The sequence below is a fragment of the Panthera tigris genome, chromosome B4, assembly GCF_018350195.1.
Source record: "Panthera tigris isolate Pti1 chromosome B4, P.tigris_Pti1_mat1.1, whole genome shotgun sequence".
Classification (NCBI taxonomy): Eukaryota; Metazoa; Chordata; class Mammalia; order Carnivora; family Felidae; genus Panthera; species Panthera tigris.
The window spans coordinates 69800595-69823635 of NC_056666.1; positions in this window are offsets into that span (position 1 = coordinate 69800595).

Here is a 23041-nt window from a genome sequence, read left to right on the forward strand (position 1 = left end):
GTCCAATGGATATGGTCATTTTACGTACATTTCAGGGAATGCCAAACCAGTAGATCCAAAACATAATTAGGGACACAGTGCTGGGGATTTCAGGAAAAGGGTAGAAATGTAAGAAGCTGTCTATATTTAGCAAGTTCTCAATTCACAGTTGTATAAATGGAAAATATAAAACAAATTTAGAGGAATGGATGAGCAAGAGGCATGGAAGGCATTTTAGGTGCAGTTATTAGGTGAAATTCATGACGGTGACCTAGAATGGTAAACAAAGTTATAGAACAGATTGCATATAGTTGATCAAGGCAAAAGCCTAGTTATATGGATGGTGGCAATCAGAGTATATGGTGCTGGGAAGACAGATAAGGCATCTGTGGAAAGTATCTTTCAGCTAAATGACAACATGGCCTGCCAGGATATCTATATGGTAAGGGCCAAAATATCTATACGGTAAGAGCTGATAAATTTTCTTTGCTATTTCAATTCCTATCTTATTGGACATCTCTTCAATACTGACACTATCAGGCATTGGACTTTGAAAATCTCTATTGTGCTAACATCTATGAGGTTATTCTTTTTTTGACTCTTATTTTCTTGAATATTTCTTCTTAATCTTCCTTATGTGCTCTACGTCTTCTTTCAAATATTGGTGGTTCCCTTGGATTCTGTCTTTGGCTCTTGGCCATTCTATCTTCATTTTCTTTGAGCAAACACATTCACTTTCTTGATTTTAACTACCACCATGTCTTGTTGCTTTGGAATCCAAGTCTACAGTTCTGGTATCTCCCTGGAGATAACCTTCTAATTAAATCCATTTAAATGTCTTACTCATCATGTTGAAATACAACATGTTCAAAGCAGATCTAAAATTTCTCTCTCTCCAAACCCACTCTTCCTTCTTATGTTTCCTATGTTGGTTAATTGCAACATTATTCACATAGTTACTCCAGCCAGAAATTGGGAGTCCTCCTAAGCCACTTCCTCTTTCCCATTCCCCACATACAATCAACCAGCCAATCCTACAAATTGTACTTTATGATTATTTCTCAATCTCTTAAACTTTTCTGGTTTGGTCCATCAACATTGCACACCTGAAATGCTTCACTAACACAGTCCTTGCTCTCCCTTCATTGTTGACTGGCTTCTCCATGTTACCTTACCCTCCAGACAGTCTGGGTGCTGTATTTGAAATACATATCTGGCAGTGTGTCACTTTCCTGCTTTTCACCTTGTCATGGTTTGTTTATTGAATCAACCTAAGCTGCTTAGTCCAACTTAAAGACCCTTCATGATCCGTATGCTCTAGCATCATCTCTTATCATACCTTACCTTAAACTTCTTGCCTAAAACTGAAGTCATGATTTATTTTTTTTTTTAATTTTTTTTAACGTTTTTTATTTTTGAGACAGAGAGAGACAGAGCATGAATGGGGGAGCGGCAGAGAGAGAGGGGGAGACACAGAATCGGAAGCAGGCTCCAGGCTCTGAGCCAATCAGCCCAGGGCCTGACGCGGGGCTCGAACTCACGGACTGCGAGATCGTGACCTGAGCTGAAGTCGGCCGCTCAACCAACTGAGCCACCCATGCGCCCCAGTCATGATTTATTTTTATCTGCTTCTCATCCCCTAAATACATACTTCCTCCTATATATGTATCCATTTTTTTCCAATCTTCTAAACTAGAAAAGAAGTAAACATGTACTCCTTTACATCTCTCACCAATCGTAGCTCAAAACAATTTCTCACCAGATTTGATTAATTTTACCCCAGAGAGTAGGTCTCAAATCAGGATCCTTCATTCTATTACTCTTTTAATATTTCCTACCTGAACAACAAAAGCATCCTGATGCTACAAAATTTAGCTTTCTTAGCATTTGATGGCCCCATTCTGTGTTACAGCTTTGGGTGTTCCCAAAAGCGCTCCTAAAATTATTGAACATTTCTGGAGGAAAAGCACATATTATAGATATTTATTACTACTGAGTCCAAAGTAGATACTTAATATAAAGTTTGGAAAAAAATGCATGGATTGATAGATAGAGATACATTAAATATGTGGTCAAAATTACTCAGCCATTACTCATGGATATAAGTTAGTATTTATTTCCCAGTGTTTTTGTAGCATAAGGGACTAGTGTATTTTTTTCCCTACTAACAGCGAACCATGGTGAATTTATTAAAAATGAAGGGACATTACAAAATATTCATCACCTAAATAATCTCAGTGTTGGGGTGCCTGGGTGGGTCAGTTGGTTGAGTGGCCAGCTTTGGTTCAGGTCATGATCTTGTGGTTCATGAGTTCAAGCCCCATGTTGGGCTTTATGCTGACAACTCAGATTCGGATTCTGTGTCTCCTCTCTTTTGGTCCCTCCCCCAGTCATGCTCTGTCTCTCTGGCTCTCTGTCTCAAAAATAAGTAAACATTAAAAATTAAAAAAAAATCTCAGTGTCACCTCTACTTGCCTTCTTGCCCATACAGTGGTGTGCATAGACACAAAATGTTTTGAAATTATCTAGGCTTTTTTGAAAAATATAAGCAGCCACCTCCAAAAACTTGAGAGAAAATGTTTTCAAGAGAATTTTCCTTTCTGGAGATTTGGTACTCCCTATTTTTGATTTGACCAAAACTGCTGTTCAAAACGAGACTTCTGGGAAGTAACGTCCATGAGAGGTCTCTAACTTGCATTTTTCCTCCTGCCAACTCAGATAAACAGCTCCAAATTCAAGCCTTAAATTAAGGCCCAATGAAAAACTATGTGCTTTTAATAATTCAATAGCTTCATAAAGGTCCTTCAACGCATGAACCTAACAGCAGTATATACTGCTAATGAGAACGGGAAACTTGAAAAGAGAGTGGAGAAGTGAATCTGTTTAGGAAGTAAGATGGTGTAAAGTTAGCCCTGTTTCATATTTTAAGTAGCAATTATAAAAAGGGACTGCTGAAAATGCTCAGAAGAAATGTTTGGTTGTTTTTTTTGGAAGGTGCAAATAATTCACCATCCACCAGTTCATTTGGCTGGGGGTGGGGGGGTGGGGGATCCTGCTTTTCTGGACATTCAATCATGAAGACTCACCTTTCACTTTTCACCAACCATAGCTACTAATTTTGGCGGCTTCCCCTTATAGCTGACAGCACCCCCATGATTGGGATGGAGTAGGAGACCAGGCAGGTCTGGCCTTGAAGTAATCTTCTTGAAGTTGCATTTGCATCAAACATTGTGTCTAAAAGTGAGGACTGCCTTTAATGTTGGGAAGTTGATGACTAGGAAGAAAAAAGTGTCTGAGTTCCCTGAGAGGTTAACCTTATCTTGAGTGTGAGTTTGTTTGGAATATCAGCAGCCAGTCTGAAACAAAGACTTCCTTGTATGGTGAAGATGTCTTTTGAGTTTATTTTTCCATTGGAGAACTGAGTTGAAGACAATAGTCTCTGGGGGAGAAAACAGAGTACAGTATACTTTGGGTCACCGGCATTTACAATTAATATGATTTTTCTTTTTTCCCGGCGACCCAAAGTGGCAGGTATATGCCATTTTGATGCAATTATCTACTTTCCACATGTCCCCCATACCGTCAATTTAGGCAGTCTAGACGTTACGGTTGCTCTCTGGTAAGTGGACTTCTTTCTGGGAATCGATTCTTCTGGATCATTGAGGATGTCTCAGCAGACCTGGATAACTCTTCCCACACATTTTTTTTGCCAATATATTTCAATATCTGTGACTCCATAATAAATTAATACATCTGTATCATATTAATACTACATTAGAGCAATGCAATAGTAACATGATACAATAGAAACATTGCTCACCCCCTAAGACTTTCACATGGGTCTGCTGGATGAAAACCATTACTGTCAATTCCAGCTCACAGACCTTATATCTGTGAAAAGGCAAAATAGACAGTGTCCTGGGTGTCTCTGAGTAGTATAAACTGTCTTGTTATCAACACCAACACTGCTGTCCAAAGATAAGGAAAGCAGACACTCCGACTGGCTATTCTGTAAGCTCTGCATTTTTTATAACCCTCGGCACTTTTGTCTTTAGCATTATTGGTTTGTCATTCTCTAGATAATTGTTCACAAATCATTGCTTAAATTGCTCATGACTCCATAATGTTTCTTGCCAAAAAGGATTTAATTGAATATTTAATAGATTTTCCAAAATAATTTATTCATAAGATACTTGGATTTCAAATTTTCAAAATGATAGGAAAAAAAAAAACACAGAAAAAAAATAAGACTTTTCCTAAAAGCCAAACTTGCTGAATATAATTTTTATTTCCAAAGTGAGCAATACAGATGCATGAATCTTAGCTAGACCTTTTCTAACCACATTACCAAATATCTCTTCTTTCTAGCTGGATCTGGGCACAGTACATTGCTTTTCTAGGGAAGTTGACTCTATGAAAGATTTCAAAGAAATAAATATCATAACCTTTTGGGTTAATTGAGTCTATTGTTTTGTAAGGACTTTATAAGGACTGACCTAAACCTTTATGGCGCATTCGAAGTCACTGTCCTGTGCTTGCCTTTACCATTATAAATAAAAATTAAAAACAGCTGCTTACCTCTGCCTATTCCTTTTCACATCCTTGAAATATATTGGGAGGTTTTCCCCTTCATATTTCTACACTAAATAGGCCTAGTTCCCGTGACCTTTCCTTAGAGAGACAATTTTCCAACCATTTAATCATTTTCATTGCTCTTCTTTGGACATACTCCAAAGTCTCTATCCCTGGGTGGGCCCCCAGTGGTCATCATGTTGGGGGATAGACCCCTAAGCAATGCTGACTAACTTGGAAGTTACTTCATTAGAGGCACATAGCATGAGCCTGATGTCATTCTACCCATGTGGCTATACCTCATTTTATGTAACTTCACTATGTAAAAATTCAGAGATAGCTTAAAAATATACTCTGCAAGATGATTCATCAGAGAACTTCTAGAAAAATAATATGTCTAAAATGGGATTTGTTTTTCAAAATCTATGTATTATGTACAACTTCTCAGAGAATATTTATCATGTGAGATGAAATACACAATAGCCATCTATTCATTCACTCATTCCCTCTTCTGATTATTCAAGAATGTTTGTCAAATGTCCAGTGATTTCTGATAACCACTGGGAATATAAAAATGAATACCTCACTTACCATGGCTCCTTAGCTTGAGGAGTATGCAGCCCAGAGAGACAACATGTAAATTGTTTGACTTTTGTGGGGTTTTTTTGATGTTTATTTATTTATTATTTTTTATATTTTAACTTTATTTTTTATTTTTAAAATTTACATCCAAATTAGTATATAGTGAAGCAATGATTTCAGGAGTAGATTCCTTAATGCCCCTTACCTATTTAGCCCATCCCCTCCTCCCACAACCCCTCCAGCAACCCTCAGTTTGTTCTCCATAATTATGTCTCTTTTGTTTTGTCCCCCTCCCTGTTTTTTATATTTTTTTCGTTTCCCTTCCCTTATGTTCATCTGTTTTGTCTCTTAAAGTCCTCATATGAGTGAAGTCATATGATTTTTGTCTTTCTCTGACTAATTTCACTTAGCATAATACCCTCCACTTCCATCCATGTAATTGCAAATGGCAAGATTTCATTCTTTTTGATTGCTGAGTAATACTCCATTGTATATATATACCACACCTTCTTTATCCATTCCTCCGTCGATGGACATTTGGGCTCTTTCCATACTTTGGCTATTGTTGATAGTGCTGCTATAAACATGGGGGTGTGTGTGTCCCTTGGAAACAGCACACTTGTCCCTGTGGATAAATGCCTAGTAGTGCAATTGCTGGGTCATAGGGTAGTTCTATTTTTAGTTTTTTGAGAAACCTCCTTACTGCTTTCCAGAGTGGCTGCACCAGTTTGCATTCCCACCAACAATGCAAAAGAGATCCTCTTTCTCCGCATCCTCGCCAACATCTGTTGTTGCCTGAGTTGTTCATGTTAGCCATTCTGACAGGGGTGAGGTGGTATCTCATCGTGGTTTTGATTTGTATTTCCCTGATGATGAGTGATGTTGAGCATTTTTTCATGTGTTGGTTGGCCATCTGAATGTCTTCTTTGGAGAAGTGTCTATTCATGTCTTTTGCCCATTTCTTCACTGGATTATTTGTTTTTTGGGTGTTGAGTTTGATAAATTCTTTATAGATTTTGGATACTAACCCTTTATCTGATATGTCATTTGCAAATATCTTCTCCCATTTGTCGGTTGCCTTTTAGTTTTGCTGATTTTTTCCTTCACTGTGCAAAAGCTTTTTATTTTGATGAGATCCCAGTAGTTCATTTTTGCTTTTGTTTCCCTTGCCTCCAGGGACATGTTGAGTAAGAAACTGCTGCGGGCAAGATCAAAGAGGTTTTTGCCTCCTTTCTCCTCGAGGATTTTGATGACTTCCTGTGTTACATTGAGGTCTTTCATCCATTTTGAGTTTATTTTGGTGTATAGTGTAAGAAAGTGGTCCAGGTTCATTCTTCTGCATGTTGCTGTCCAGTTTTCCCAGCACGACTTGCTGAAGAGACTATCTTTATTCCATTGGATATTCTTTCCTGCTTTGTCAAAGATTAGTTGCCCATACGTTTGTGGGTCCATTTCTGGGTTCTCTATTCTGTTCCATTGATCTGAGTATCTGTTCTTGTGCCAGTACCATACTGTCTTGATGATTACAATTTTGTAGTACAGCTTGAAGTCTGGGATTGTGATGCCTCCTGCTTTCGTTTTCTTTCTCCAGATCACTTTGGCTATTCGGGGTCTTTTCTGGTTCCATACAAATTTTAAGATTACTTGTTCTAGCTCTGTGAAGAATGCTGGTGTTACTTTGATAGGGATCACATTGAATATGTAGATTGCTTTGGGTAGTATTGACATTTTAATAATATTTGCTCTTCCTATCCAGGAGCATGGAATCTTTTTCCATTTCTTTGTGTCTTCTTCAATTTCTTTCATCAGCTTTCAATAGTTTTCAGTGTATACATTTTTCACCTCTTTGGTTAGATTTATTCCTAGGTATTTTATGGTTTTTGGTGTAGCTGTAAATGGGATCAATTCCTTGATTTCTCTTTCTGTTGCTTCATTGTTGGTGTATAGAAAGGCAACCAATTTCTGTGCATTGGTTTTATATCCTGCAACTTTGCTGAATTTATGAATCAATTCTAGCAGTTTTTTGGTGGAATCTTTTGGGTTTTCCATATAGAGTATCATGTCATCTGCAAAGAGTGAAAGTTTGATCTCCTCCTGGCTGATTTGGATGCCTTTTATTTCTTTGTGTTGTCTGATTGCAGAGGCTAAGACTTTCAGTACTGTGTTGAGTAACAGTGGTGAGAGTGGACATCCCTGTCTCGTTCCTGACCTTAGGCAGAAAGCTCTCAGTTTTTCCCCATTGAGGATGATATTAGCGTCGGGTCGCTCATATATGGCTTTTATCATCTCGAGGTATGATCCTTCTATCCCTACTTTCTTGAGCGTTTTTATAAAGAAAGGATGCTGTATTTTGTCAAATGTATTCTCTGCATCTATTGAGAGGATCATATGGTTCTTGTCCTTTCTTTGATTGATGTGATGAATCACATTGATTGTTTTGTGGATATTGAACCAGCCCTGCATCCCAGGTATAAATCCTGCTTGGTCGTGGTGAATAATTTTTTTAATGTATTGTTGGAGCCAGTTGGCTAATATCTTGTTGAGTATTATTGCATCCATGTTCATCAGGGAAATTAGTCTGTAGTTCTTCTTTTTAGTGGGGCCTCTGTCTGGTTTTGGAATCAGGGTAATGCTGGCTTCATAGAAAGAGTTTGGAAGTTTTCCTTCCATTTCCATTTTTTGGAACAGTTTCAAGAGAATAGATGTTAACTCTTCCTTAAATGTTTGGTAGAATTCCCCTGGAAAGCCATCTGGCCCTGGAGTCTTGTTTTTTTGGCAGATTTTTTATTACTAATTCGATTCTTTACTGTTATGGGTCTGTTCAAATTTTCTATTTCTTCCTGTTTCAGTTTTGGTAGTGTATATGTTTCTAGGGATTTGTCCATTTCTTCCAGATTGCCTATTTTGTTGGCATATAATTGCTCATAATATTCTCTTATTATTGTTTTTATTTCTGTTGTGTTGGTTGTGATCTCTTTCATGCTTGATTTTACTTATTTGGGTCCTTTCCTTTTTCTTCTTGATCAAACTGGCTTATCAATTTTGTTAATTCTTTCCAAGAACCAGCTTCTGGTTTCATTGATCTGTTCTACTGTTTTTTTTTTGTTTTGTTTTGTTTTTATAGCATTAATTTCTGCTCTAATCTTTATTATTTCCTGTCTTCTGCTGTTTTTGGGTTTTATTTTCTGTTCTTTTTCCAGTTCCTTAAGGCCTAAGGTTAGGTTGTATATCTGAGATCTTTCTTCCTTCTTTAGGAAGGCCTGGATTGCTATATACTTTCCTCTTATGACTGTCTTTGCTGCATCCCAGAGGTTTTGGGTTGTGGTGCTATCATTTTCATTGACTTCCAATTTCCTCATTTTAAAAATGAATTTATACAATGACAATTTCTGTTTCGTAGAACATTAAATAAGAGATGCATGTGGATAGTATGACAGAACATCTTATTCTCTTCCAGAGCCTTCCCTATAGCAGACAATTATATTGGCTGAATTAAGAAACATGAGTAAATAAGTGAAACATGCAGGAAAACTGATTTTTACAATAGATTATAATAGGCAATATAATGAGATTATGAACAAAGTCTTATGGAGGAACAGAAGAGCAAAACACTAAGCCTATATGTGGAGATTCTAGGAAACATGTAGAAAGTAATATGTAACTGTGTAATTAAGGACAAGGAAATGTATACTAGGTGAAAAATGTGAGGGAGGGCATTCCAGACAGAAGGGAGAACAGGTGTAAAGGCATTGAAATACAAGTAGGTATAGCAAGTTAAGAAACTATGAGAGGTTATGGGACTCCTGGGTGGCTCAGTTCGGTTGAATGTCTGACTTGGGCTCAGGTCATGATCTTGTGGTTCTTGAGTACAAACCCTGCATCAGGCTCTGTGCTGACAGCTCAGAGCTGGAGCCTGCTTCCAGATTCTGTGTTTCCTTCTGTCTCAGCACCTCCCCCACTTGCCCTCTGTCTCAGTCTCTGTCTCTCTCTCTCTCAAAAATAAATAAACATTAAGAAATTGTGAGAAGTGAGGTACATTTTAAATAGGGGGGCTGGATGGAGGAGAATTATGAGTGATAGGGCTGGAGAATTAGGCTGGGGTCGAGTTGAAGGGTCACAGGAGCAGTATTAGAATTTATCCTTCATGCAATGGAGAGAAGGTGAGATTTTAAGCAAGAGGATGAGGTTCCAAAAGAAATTGGGAAAAAAATTAGTAGTATAATTGACAAAAATAAAATAGGATGAAATGGGAAGAAAAGAGAGTGGTGGCATAGAGCAGTTATGATATGATATGAAGCCTACTGAGGTGATCCAGGGAGAAGATGAGGAAGATCTGAACTAATACTGGCAGTGGAAATAGAGCGGAGAGCTCAGATTTGGGAGAGATTTTCATGAGTGAAATTAATCGAATTTGGTGCACAGTTGTTTAGGGCTTCAGATGAGGGAGGTAGAGGAGTATATGTTGACCTGTTTAGAAGATTGCATACAATAGAAACAATTATAGGAGGATGAGAAGTGGATGAAAATAAATTATGAGTTCAGCTTTGGTCAAGTAGTTTAAGTCTTGCTCTACAGAGTTGGAAATTAGAATCTGTGGCTTGGAAGAGAGATTTGGAACAGAAATGTGGACTTGGGAATTGTTAATCTAGACAGTCATTGAAGGCTGAGAATAGAAGTCTCACATGGAGTTTGAGATCCTTTTTGGTGCCTATCTATTGACCATTTTGTATTATACTTACAAAAAGTGTTCTTCTTCCAAATATAGATCACCTTAGAATAGTTTCTTTGGTATAATTTAGTCAAATTTCTTTGTGCATCTGTCATTAATTTATTTAAAGCTTCATTCTGTTTGTAAGAGACTAGACCTTTTACCCAAAATGCATCTCTGTCTCCAAAATCATTTGCCAAAAGGGATCTGGCCCAAAAGCATGGGACCGCATCAAGTGCACTTCTTCTCTTGAAGCCCAAATGACAGGAATATGCAGGAATACTGGATTGCATTACATAAACAGGGGACTTTACTAAAGTGGGAAGAAATGATAGCTGCTTGTGATGTCACTGTAAAGAAAAACATTGATCAAAGATCCATTTGGAACGATTTAGAGCAAACTATCCCTCCATCAGTTCTGCTGTTCCTGAAATCCAGATCTCTTGCACACATGCCTTCTCTGTCTTCCAAGCCACAGTAAAGTTCTCATATCTGACTTGTGACTATTGGGTTGCTTTGTGAACATTGCCCCACTCAACATCAAATACTTTTGTTAAGCAGTTATATGACTGAGCAGCCAAATAAATCCTGAGCCATTATAAGCTGTTGGCTTCTGTTAACTAGCTAAAATTATGCATAAGATTCTTTCAAATAACATCACTTCTAAATTATCAATACTGACATCACTTCTAAATTATCAATACAGAATGTTTGAGAGTGTTAATTTTAAAAATTTATAAATGCTCTTGCCTTTCTCTAAATAAACCTATGTTCTAAGACCTTCTGGAATTAAAAAAAGCATTTCAATTGTGATTAGAATCGTTGTGTAAAATAAGAGACTCTCTTGTGCATGTCTCATTTTTATTTTTTCTAGCCCTGGGGTAGAGAACAAGGGAAAGAATTCTGCTGCATTTAAAAGATAGAGCTCTCAGGATGTGTCTAAAAATTATCATTAAAAAAATAAATGCTAAAGAGGTGGTCTGATCGGAGGAGACTCTGAAGAAGGAATGTTTTTACACTGTTAAACTGTTTCTTCACGATGTCATGTTACCCCCATGCTCTAAACATTCACAGTACTCTCACAGCAAGGGATGGGCATTTGTTTGTACCTTTTTCTAATTAGAAACAAACCCCTGATCTCTATAATGATAAACCATTTCAGAGCTAATAGTCTGTGAGTTGTTTACTTCGTGAATGAAACTTGTTTGGAAATCATTTTGCATTACAAAATATATTTCGCTGGATTTTCATTTTCGAACTGCCCTGTGACTCATTTCTCCTAGCCCTATTAATAGCAGGTAAGAACCAGCTAAAATTATAAACAAATTCATGTGGATGTGTGTATGGATGCCAGTGCACATGCATCGGAAAGAAAATGGCTTCACACAAAAGAGGGATTTAAAAGGTGAGAGTTTTAGGCCCTTTGGATAATTTTCAAAAAGCTCATTCATGAGGTGAAGGATCACTGACTACGTCTTTAATCAGACCACAGTGGTATGCACTGATAGAATTGTTTATAGAGCAATGCTACGTGCCTGTAACAAAAGCATACTGGGGCTTCCAGACTTTTCTCTCTCTCTTTTTAAATGTTGGTTTGTTTTTGGGAGAGAGAGAGAGACAGAATGCAAGTGAGGGAGGGCCAGAGAGAGAGGGAGAAACAAAATCCGAAGCAGGCTCCAGGCTCTGAGCTGTCAGCGCAGAGACTGATGTGGGGCTTCAACTCACAGACCACAAGATCATGACCTCAGCTAAAATTGGACGCTTAACCAACTAAGCCACCAGACAACCCGCTTCTAGTCTTCTCTCTTAACTGCCTTTCAGTTTATGCTTCTCTACCTTTTTTTTTTTCTATAGTAAGTCAATTTAGGCAGTTTTTATGGAAGGATACTTTTTGTATGATATTTTGAGACATACGTGTATAATAACCAATAAAATTTAGAAACCCCCCAATTTTTTTCTACCACAGGTAAGAGGCTGTCATTTCTCTTTTACTATATTAATCTTCATTACAAAAAACAAATTCTATGACAATTTAGATATTCCAAATAAAGCTACAGACATGTTAAGGTTTTAAATAAACCTTACTATATAAAAAAGATTCCATCATTTTTAGTAACTACACATTCATTTCTCATTGCAAGTCTTCTTCAATCCCTAACAAAAATCTTTGCATAATTATTTGTTTTTTTTTAACTTTACGTTCTTTGTGGGGAACGGAGACGCCACGTAGTCATTTAAATTTTATGTTTGCAATTTCTTACTTTTTCTCTAAGAACTTTAGTAACCAAATGATTTAGCTCATGATGCTTCCGTGGATTAACCCACATCTGTTCCATAAATCTAGAAAGATTTCTGACAATTGCCAGTATTTTTTTATGGGAATGATAGACTAAGATCAAGCCTTTTCTTGTATTTATGTGTCTGATTTATAAATATTCCTTCCTGGAGGGATCTGCTGTACCCAGCAAAATGGTTATAATGTGGAATCTAAAAAGGGTTATCAGAGAAATCAACAGTTAAATTTTTATTAATACCCTATTCAGGCCTGCATCCGTGTCATATTTGGAAAGAAAATTAGGGATCTTAAGTTAAAAGATTTGGGTTAAATATTCCAGATATGATAATGCCTTTATTCATTCATCCACTAACAGATATTTATTGAACATTTATTATGTTTTAGGCACTGTATTAAATCATGATGTAGGCTTACTCTATGTGTCTTTGAGCAAGTTACTTAACTAAGACCTTCAGCATTTGAATCTGCAAAAGAGTGAAAATTAGGCCTTCGTAACTGAGTAGATGCTGTAATACAAACCCTGCCATAGAGTGCTTATACATATCCCCGCTGGTTCCCAATTCAGGAGCCTGGGTGATCTTCTGAAGTAGGGAATGTTCTATGAAAATGTTCTAGGCCAGACATAAAGGGAAAGTAGTTGATATTACACTTTGGCATCACGGTCATCTGTATTTTCACAATAAAGCAAAAGAAGGTGGCATGAGGAATGATGGGAACCCAGCAGGATTGTCCCAAGGAAATTTGGACAGATCTGTCTTCAAATCCTAGACCCACCTAATTGTCATGTGAGTGACTGTGCTAGTTACTGGGCCTCTGTGAGACTGTTACCTCATCTGTTAAATGGGATAACAATATTGCGCCCGCAAGATTGTTGAGTTAAATGTGATAATCCTTGCAAGAAACCTAGCACAGTAGATGGCGGTAATTATTGTTGTTGTTAGTGTTGCTATAATCAAGGATCCCTTGGAAACTCTACTGATTTGTCAGTTATGTTGCTATCTGTCCTTTTAAACATGCTTTTCCTGAGTTAACAGTACAATGACAAGTGGAGTCATAAAATTCCATGGCAATTTGAGAAGTCCATCTGTACTTTTAAAGGAAAAACGACTGCGAGAACAATCCCTGAATGGAACTACTATTCATTTGGACAGATATGCAGGTGAGGTCATACATAGACTTAATGTTGGGCCTCTAGGTAGAAAAATAACCAGCTCTTTTCTACTTAAAATTTCATAGGCTTTCTTTGAACAAATCCATGGCATCTCATAAACTAAGGAAAACGTTATTTCCTCTGAGTTAAAGAAAACCCCAATATGTTCTTCAGTATTATCTTCGTAATTGTTACTTGTTCATCTATTCATATTGTAAACAGTTTAGAAATGGTCTATTTATTTCCCTATGTCAGCATTCTGCTCTTTCTCATGTGTGCATTGCTTATCCATAGAAAATGATAGAAAATCCTCCATGTGAAAGGTTTAGTGAAAGTAACAGCACCAACATTCTTTTATCTGTGATGATGGAAAGATAATCCACATGTGAAAGCACTTGGTGCTTCAGCTTATTTTGAGTGACGGAAGCATAATAGAATCTCCTAAGCATTAACATTCTACAATAACACAGCATTGTCATCCTTTGTGTGATCCTGGCTCATACAAATCTCACTCAGTGTTTCAAATTCCTAACAAAAACTAGAGAAATACACCTCAAAGCTATTATGTAAAAATGGTTTAGAGATAGCTCTAAATCTTTAAACAAACCCTTCATGATATAAAAGTCCTATTTATATACTTCTCAAGGGATGTTTACGAACAGGATGAAAATTATGAATCTGGATCTCACAAGCATTTTGCATGCCTAAATCCTGAATACATTTTTTTTTCTGAAAGTATTAGCCTTTTATGTTCTTTCTCTGCATTTGATAATTTGGCTTGCTGTTATGCAAACAGCTTTAAGAATGCTGTGAGAAAAATTCTATATCTATTTCAATTTAGAATTAAGGACATCATATAACCTTCCATTATCTCCTGACTTTTAATTTTAAAGAACAAAAGCTATTACCTTTTGTTACTATCAGGTATGGTGAATCTTTGGCAATTCTGGAAATGGGAAGAATTTGTCAGCCATTTCCTCCCACATCTCTTTCGGTGCTCACCTTCTAGGAGGTGAGCTCTTCTGTGTTGCTCCCTGGCTGTCCTGAACTCTTGTCATATGCACTAAATCCAGACCTTCCTTTCCAGGCAGTGCTCTTGCTTCCAGTTATCCTTTCTTTGCACCCACTGGACCTTAACCATCTTTGTTCTCATGCTCTTAGCTTTCTACTCCTAACCAGTGTTCAGGGAGGCAGCATGGTAGGGGTAGAAAGAGAATTAAGCTGGAAATACAGACTTGAGTCAAAGTTCTGGTCAATACTTGTGGTATGGTCACCTATACATGGCCCTGCTTTAAGTGCCTGCTATGTGATAACTCATTCATTTATCAAAAACAGTCATGAAAGCAGGTACCATTAGGTTAAATCACTTGCTTAAAGTCACACAGCTAGCAAGGGGGGGAAAAGATTATAGTCCAAGTGGTCTAGCTCCAGAGTCTGTGTGTTTAATTGTCTACCCTACTGCCAATAATTCATCCTGTGGACTTCTCTTGGCTTCAGTTTCTTCTATCAAATGCGAGAGTTGACCTAAAATCTCAAGGATCACTTGCCATCATAAAAGTACAGGTCTAAGTACTAGCTCAACAGAATCAACCAAGTTACATTTAAAGCTAGACCTACAGCAGCACCTGGGGGGCCCAGTCAGTCAAGCATCCGACTTCAGCTCAGGTCATGATCTCACAGTTCATGAGTTTGAGCCCTGCATTGGGCTCCGTGCTGACAGCTCAGAGCCTGGAGTCTGTTTCAGATTCTGCGTCTCCCTCTCTATCTCTTCCCCTTCCCCCTTGATCTCTGTCTCTCTGTCTCTGTCTCTCTCTCTCTTTCAAGAGTAAATAAATATTAAAAAATAAATAAATAAAAGCTAGACCTACAATTGCTTTTTGACTAGAGATAGAAGACACCAAATAAAATTTTGTTTGCTTAACATCAAATACTGGTGATATTGGGAATGGTCTTCTCTTACGTCACCATAAGTGGGGATGCAATTGACAGCTGATGTCTGGGTATATAAATAAATATCTACACACCTGTGATTATGCAATGTAACTTAACATGTTGTATCAGTTAGAATTTGATTTTTCTATATATAAAGAAAACACAAAATATCAATGGCTTTCTCAAGACAGAAGTTTATTTCTCCATGTAGAAGAAGTCAGGAGATAAGGGTTCCAGAACCTGAGGTAAATTAATCATCTTGATTCTTTCTCTAGTCCCACTCTACCCTCTTAGCTCATGTCTTCCATCCTTCAGATCAGCTCATGGTCTAAAATGGCTGTATTCTATACAGAAGGAAATAGAAGGGAGCAAGGACCAAAAGCCTTCCTCCCATATGAGTCAGCCATCTTTAAACACATTTCACTGAAGACTCATCAAGCACTTCTACTCAACATTTCCACTTATATATCTCTGGCCAGAATTTAAAGTTAATCTTATCCTCAAAGTAGGCTGGAACATGTTCTCTCTTAGCTGGGTGCTTTAAAGAAGAAAATCACCATTCAATGATGAATAAAGAAGAAAAGAATGGGTATTGAGTGACAAAAGGGAATTTTGATAACCATTGATGAGATAGCTATAGAAATCTACAAAAGAATAATAGCAGTGATATGAAGAAGTCCAATTTAGGAGGTATTTAAGGTAGAGTCAATAGGACTTAATGATTAATTGGATGTGAGGGATTAAAAAAAACCATGAAAGAGTCAAAGTCAGTGACTAAATTGAAGTGACAAAGTAGATGGAAGCACCATTCTCAGATAAAGAACATGAGGATAAACTGATTACATGGAGAAGATGACCCAATAAATTTTACCTTTGTTAAAATTCAGGTATGTAGAGAGGAATCAAAAAGGAAATCCAGAAGGAAGTTGAACATTAAGGACTGAAGCTCAGTAAATTAATCTGGGCTAGAAATATGTAGATGTGTGAGCAGCTGGCATTATAGAGAGTAACTGAAATAATTGGAATTGGCAAGTTCACCTGGGAAGAGTTTGAAGAATAAGAAGAGAATATAGACTAGGACTCTGCTCCTGAGAAACAACTACCGTTAAAGATGGGGAGAGAGGGACACCTGAGTGGCTCAGTTACATGTCTGACTTTGGCTAAGGTCATGATCTCGCGGTTGGTGAGTTCAAACCCCACATTGGGCTAGCTGCTGTCACCAAAGAGCCCGCTTCAGACCCTCTGTCCCACTCTTTCTGCCCCTCTCCAGCTTGTGCACTCTCAAAAATAATAAATAAATAGATGTTTTAGAAAAAAGTTGGGGAGAGAAAGAAGAGTGAATACAAATACAGGGAGATAGGAGGAAAGCCCGGAGAGCTTGGGATCATTCAAGCCAGAATAAGAGTTTCAAGTTGAAAAGAACACCTAATGGTATTAGATGCTACAGAAGAGCTGAGCGAAATAAGAACTAAAATATTTTTAAAGATCATTTAATCCCAATGAAGTTCTCAATGGCTTTGAATGGAAGTTTTGTGGACTCAGTGAAGAAACAAGAAAACAGTGAAATAAGAAGTACACAAAAGGTGAGGAATGGAGATAATATGTGCAGACCACTTTTTTAAAAGGTTTGTTGTGAAGAGAGTAAAAGAGGATGATAATTGGGGAAAGATATGGAATCAAGGGAGAAGAAAATCAATACAGTGAGTTTTGCCAAGGCTATTGCAAAGTTAGATTACTTTTAGGTAGGAGTAAAGATATTTAATTCACTGTGATAGGAAGAAAGAAGAGAAGATTTAGAACCAGCTCCACCTATTTGTTGAAAATAAGAATTTAAAAGAGTTTCAGTATGATGCCTTTCTTTTCTCTGCAAAGTAACGGTCAAGTCCTCAGCTGAGAGAAAGGGTGGAGGGTTAAAAATTGTAGAGCAGTTTGAAATGACTCTGGACAATGAGAATGTGGACCAACAAATTTTAAGGGATGCTGGTAATGGTCAAGGACATGATTAAGGTCAAAGACTTCAGAAGGCTTGTAATCCTCTTCCTGTTCTCCTCCTCCTCCTTTTGTTTCTTAACTTATACACATTTCCATATTTCTTGTTAGTTTTTTCCTAGGTACTCTATTTCATATTTTGATTTCTGTTAGGATATTTTCCATAATATTTTCTAACTAGTTATTGCCAACATAAATCTATTTCAACTTACTGTATTAGTGTCTGGCCTCCATGATAAAATTTGTTATCCAGAGTTGTTTTATCAGATACAAAATATATCTGATATATATTTTATCAGATATCTATCTATATATATCTATATATATAGATAGATATATAGGTATAGATATATCAGATATATCCGATATAAAATACCTATGCAACTAATAACCATTTCATCCCTCATTGCTAAAATATATTTCCCAGTCTTGTCCCTCTTCTATTTAGTGACTACAACTTCTGAATAATTATGAATAACAAAGGTTACAGAAATAATCCTTTTCTTTTTCTGGACTTTAATAGGAATGTCCTCGGTGTTTCACCACTTATTAAGATTCATTTATCTCATAAATATTTATTGAGTACCTATCATGTGTTGTGATTGTATTAGGTGCTGGTTATACTGTGGTAAAATAATTTGACACCCTTTTCTTTTTTTTTTTTTTTAATTTTTTTTTTAACATTTATTTTATTTTTGAGACAGAGAGAGCAAAGCATGAATGGGGGAGGGTCTGAGAGAGGGAGACACAGAATCGGAAACAGGCTCCAGGCTCTGAGCTGTCAGCACAGAGCCCCACGCGGGGCTCGAACTCACGGACCGCGAGATCATGACCTGGGCCGAAGTCGGCGCTTAACCGACTGAGCCACCCAGGCGCCCCGACACCCTTTTCAATGTTACATAATTTAAAGTCTGGTAGAGAAAAAAATTTTAAGGTTATAAAGAAATGGTCTCATAATTTGTGATAAGGGTTATGAATGAAGAAAGGGGAGACTCTATGAGACAAAAAAAATGTGAGCCCTAATTTAGAATGGAGGATCAAGTAATTCCTCTCTGAAGAAGTGACATTTAAGTTAAAACATAAAAATGGAGTCAGAATTATTAAAAAAAATCAGGTCAAGGTGCCAAGGTAGGGATAAGTAAGAGGAATTGGGGGTTTAATTAATGCAAGAACATTAGTGGGATCACAGATTGAGATTACTGTTTAGTTTGGAAGGCATATGAGAGCATATACTGAGTGCTTAATGAATGTTGACACTATATATAATTTTAGATGATAACTTGAATCCTTTCTTATACCAAGAAAGTTAAATTTTAGACTTTGCTAAGATGAGTGTTTAAAAATAGGAACAATTTAAAATGTTATTAATAGGCCCTACAGTTGTATCCTGAGAGATGATCGATCATATGGTTTTTCTTCTTTTACCTATGAGTATGATAAATTATGTGAACTCTCCTTTCATTCCAAGAATCTCACTGGGCCATGATATGTTTTTTAAATATAATTTTTCATTTCATTGGCCTGTAACTTAGAGATTTTATAAATATATCAACAAATAAGTTTTTGAGAGAGTTTTTGGTTATTATTTATTTGTTTGGGCTTCTTTGATATAAGTAACTGTCAAACATATAGTTACCAAATTTATTTTAACTTTATGAAATCAAGTGGAATTTTTCTATTTTTCTGTTTAATGTTTGAAAACAGGTTTAGCAGCATAGGAACTTTCAAATAACACTGCTGTGAAACCATTTGACTTTTGTGATTTTGAGGAGCACACATTTCTTTGACAATTTTATCAATTATTTCTGGTTACATATCTACTAAGGTTTTATGTCTCTTTTTAAGTCAGTTTTGGTAATTTATATTTTCCTACTTTCAGTGACTCCTGAAGCTGGACTGTTTACACTGTTTACACTGATTTCTAACTGGTCTCACTCAATTCCAGTTCATTCTTTTCATTGTACAGTCTGTGTGATCTCTCAAAATTGTCATTCTAATTAATTTATTTCTCCTCTGAAAACCCTTCAACAACTCTCTATTTCCCTCAAGATAAAATACAAACTCCTGACACAAGATAGGAGTTGTGAGTCTCTTCATTACTCTAAGACGACATCAATTATCTTGCTCTCCTTTCACTTCGATTCCCAGAATATTCTAGGTTCACCTTTCCCCTGGGCATTCACTTCTGTTATTTCTGCTAGTTGAAATTCCTTTTTCCTCCTACTTCCCAAACACTGGGTAACTTTTCATATCCTTCAGCTTTCTGCTCAGATGTAACTTTCTCCAGAAGTCCTCCTTAACTTCCAAAACTGTATACTATGTGTCCTCCCATATGGGACCTGTACCTATAGAAGGACAATAAGAGAGTGTTTGGTCACCTGTCTCTGTCTCACACAAGGGACTATAAAAGCAAGTTGAGAGGAGAAACATTGTGTTATTCATCTTTGTATTTTCAATATTTGGAATAAAGGCTGGCACTTAGAAAGTACTCAATAAATATTCATTGAGTGTTGAATGAATGACAGGTTTGAATGACTTCCAATTACACTGAAATTTTTAGCAACTCACATTTCTTTTCCAAAGAATATTGATTATTTTCCAAAATATTCAACTTAGTTACCAGAGAAATAACATATTTTTCCCATTCACATATCATCAGGCTATATAATATTTAATTTAATTATGCAATTATAAAAACAAGCACAACTTGCATAGGGAAGCTTAGGACTAAAACCTTGACTCTTGCAAGGCACATAGCTAAACCCAAGAGAACAGAAAAAATTTGCTAGCTAGAAGCACAGAAATGGGCAGCATGTGTTCATTTGTCAGTTGGTTAAGTGAAAGTTTCTTAGAGTTTTCACTAGGTACAGAGAGAGCTCACAATCTAGAAATAGTTGTTGAAGTTTATTGGTGAATTTGATTAGTTGGTTTCAAAAAACATATTTTGTCATGCAAGATAAGAAATGGTTAAGGCTAAAAGATTGCGCAAAATGTCCTCATTAACATGGAAGTTTAACTAAGACTACATCATTACAGTCTGATATTTAGGTCCAAGGAGCTGGAGACTGAACAGTACAGAAGGGAGGAGAATAAATCATATAAAGAGAACTTTTCTTTTTCTTGGTACTAGAAATACTCTGGGAAAAATTCCATAGTACATAAAAGAAAATTTTATATGTGAGCCCCGATGCTTCTGTACATTTCTCCTATCTCCTATTCAATTTCTGCCTCAGGTATTCCAAAATATTCTATTTTCTAAAATTTTTTGGAATGTCTTGATTTTTAGACTTGATTTTTTTTTTGTTTCTTATTAGCAAAGCACCACTTAACCATTCCACTGATATATGTCAAACAAACAAATATTTATACCTAAGCTGGATATAAGTATAAAACTTCTGCTTTGAAAAACATTTAGCCTACGCTATTTCGGATGTATCTTTTGAATCATTTATCCTATTGCTGCCGCTGGGGTAGTGTGCATTTTATTTGGAGGACTCAGAACTCAAGTCACCTGCCGAAGGAGTGAAGAAACTCGGCTGGAGCTGATTTACATGGTTTTATTAGTCCCCTTTTGTCCATCTATCCCTGCAATATTAATTTATTAGAAATGTCTAGTCAATGTCTCCATTCTCACGTAGCACTAAGATAATTTATCTTCCACTAAATGTCTGCTGAAAATCTTAACCCTGGAATGCAGATATCTGCTAGGGAACTCAGTGCTGGCCAGCTGTAGGATAGAGGTAGAAACCTCATTCAAGTTGGGGTATTTCTTTCTCCCCCTCCATCTCCCTCTCTCCCCTAGGAATTGGCAATTAGCGTACTGAGTTCATTGAGCATATTGTACTAGACAATTACCTAGAGCTGGACTTTGAGTTGGTGCCAAAGCCAATAAAAGGTACATTTATGGAAGAGCCAAAACTAAAGAGGCTTTTAAGAAAACAGGTTAAAAACAAAACAGATGTACAGAGAAAAGCAGAGAAGGGATGTGGCTACAGAGACAGAGAGGCAAAGTGGCTGCCTGATGACTTTTAGATCTACTGAAATCCAGCTAAACCTCAAGCACTTTATTTCCTTGAGTTTTTCTAATATCTCTTCAATAAACTTGCTAATTTTCATAGTTTAAGTGGGTGTATGTGTCTTGGAACCAAATGATTCCTGGCTCGTTCTTTGTACCATATTGAGAATTTGAAAACAAGTAAACTTTCAGATGGAAAATGTGACTCATTGAAGAGTCAGGGTGAAGCTCAAGGAAAACATCGCCCCCTCCACGCCCACTCATGCTTTTGATATCTTTTTCCTTATAAATTGTAATGCCCAAGCCCCATACTGGTAGATATCAAAGTCAGAAACTTGCCTTTGATGCTCACATTCTCTTCTTTAATCCATTTGCTAGCTTATAGTTGTACTACCTTCTCTTTTTGGTACCTAGGGACTCATGCTTTCATCATTCTCCCTCTTACGACCAATTTCAGAAAAGTATCTGATACATTTACTTACACAAAGGGAAAATAATTTTAATGCGCTCTCTCTCTCTCTCTCTCTCCATGCACATGTGTCAGAGAGTTTCCCTTTTAACAGTATTACACGTGTTGAGATGCAAAATAACTCTTGAACTGGGAAATTCCAGCTGGAAATGGGACTTGTGTTTCAGGGGCAACCTGAACATGTTTGAAATAACTGCAGAGATGGTTGTCTCCTGTGTTTCCTCCATGTGAAGGCTTGTTCTGATTTGCGTTTGTCTGTGACAGTGTGTGGAATGTGAATATTTGAGAAGAGACCACCCTGCCTGTTTGGATTAGTGTCTGTATCTATTTTAACAAGTATGGTGCCTGGGAGTTCAGTTATTATGAGTTCAACTCTAGTTTGGGGTTCTGCATACATTTCAAGGGTAAAGGGCAAAGTACTTGTAGTCTTTTCTCTATGCTTCATAAGACTCTTTGAAATATAATATTTTCTTGTAAGTGGACGTGTCTTCAAAATGAGCCAGCTAGTTGACAGATAGCTTGCATATGCTTATGGATAAGTACATTCATAACATACAACTATTCAAAAATGCCAGAATTGTTTTCTCAAAATTCAATTTTGCATAGTTCTGGTAATTAACTCACTGTCAAACTCTGCATAAATTTGAATTGCTTCAGTCTGCAATTTCCAAGCTTCTAAGAAGCTTGAATGGAGATCAAACAAAAACTCTCAACCTCACTAATGCCAGCGACAATATAAAACCAACTCCAAATTTTTTCCATCATGTAATCAATAAAATCATATGAATTTGTAAACAGTCCTGTCAAATCTCTGGAAGTATATATCCCCAGACTTGAGGTAGCCTGCAAGGTCACCGAAAAAAGCCTGAGGAAATTGGTTTTCTGTTAAACTCATCCAGGCTCAACTTAAACCTGATGTACTTAGATTCGTTTACTTTAAGGTATCATATCACAATTTCCTGCTACTGAATAATGATGCTGAAGAAGTTTTATTAGAGTCTTTATTAGGGAAGAGAGTACACAGCAGAATCACAGAAACCCAAGTGGGATAATTAGAGACGTGGACTTTATCTCAAGCCAGGTTCTTGATTCATGATAGAATTGGACATTTTATTCCTAAATCTTTCCATTTCAGGATAATGCATTAGCTCTGTCTCCAACTCTCCAAGGAATTGCAATGTTAGGTGATTGGATGTGCACAGATTTTAACCCAAAGTTAGGGACCTTGTTTTTGTCCCTAATGCTACTTGGTTTTTTATGGCTGCTATAACAAAATGTCATAGACTGAGTGGCTTATAAACAACAGAAATTTATTGTTCATAGTTTGAAGCCCGGGAAAGCCAAGATCA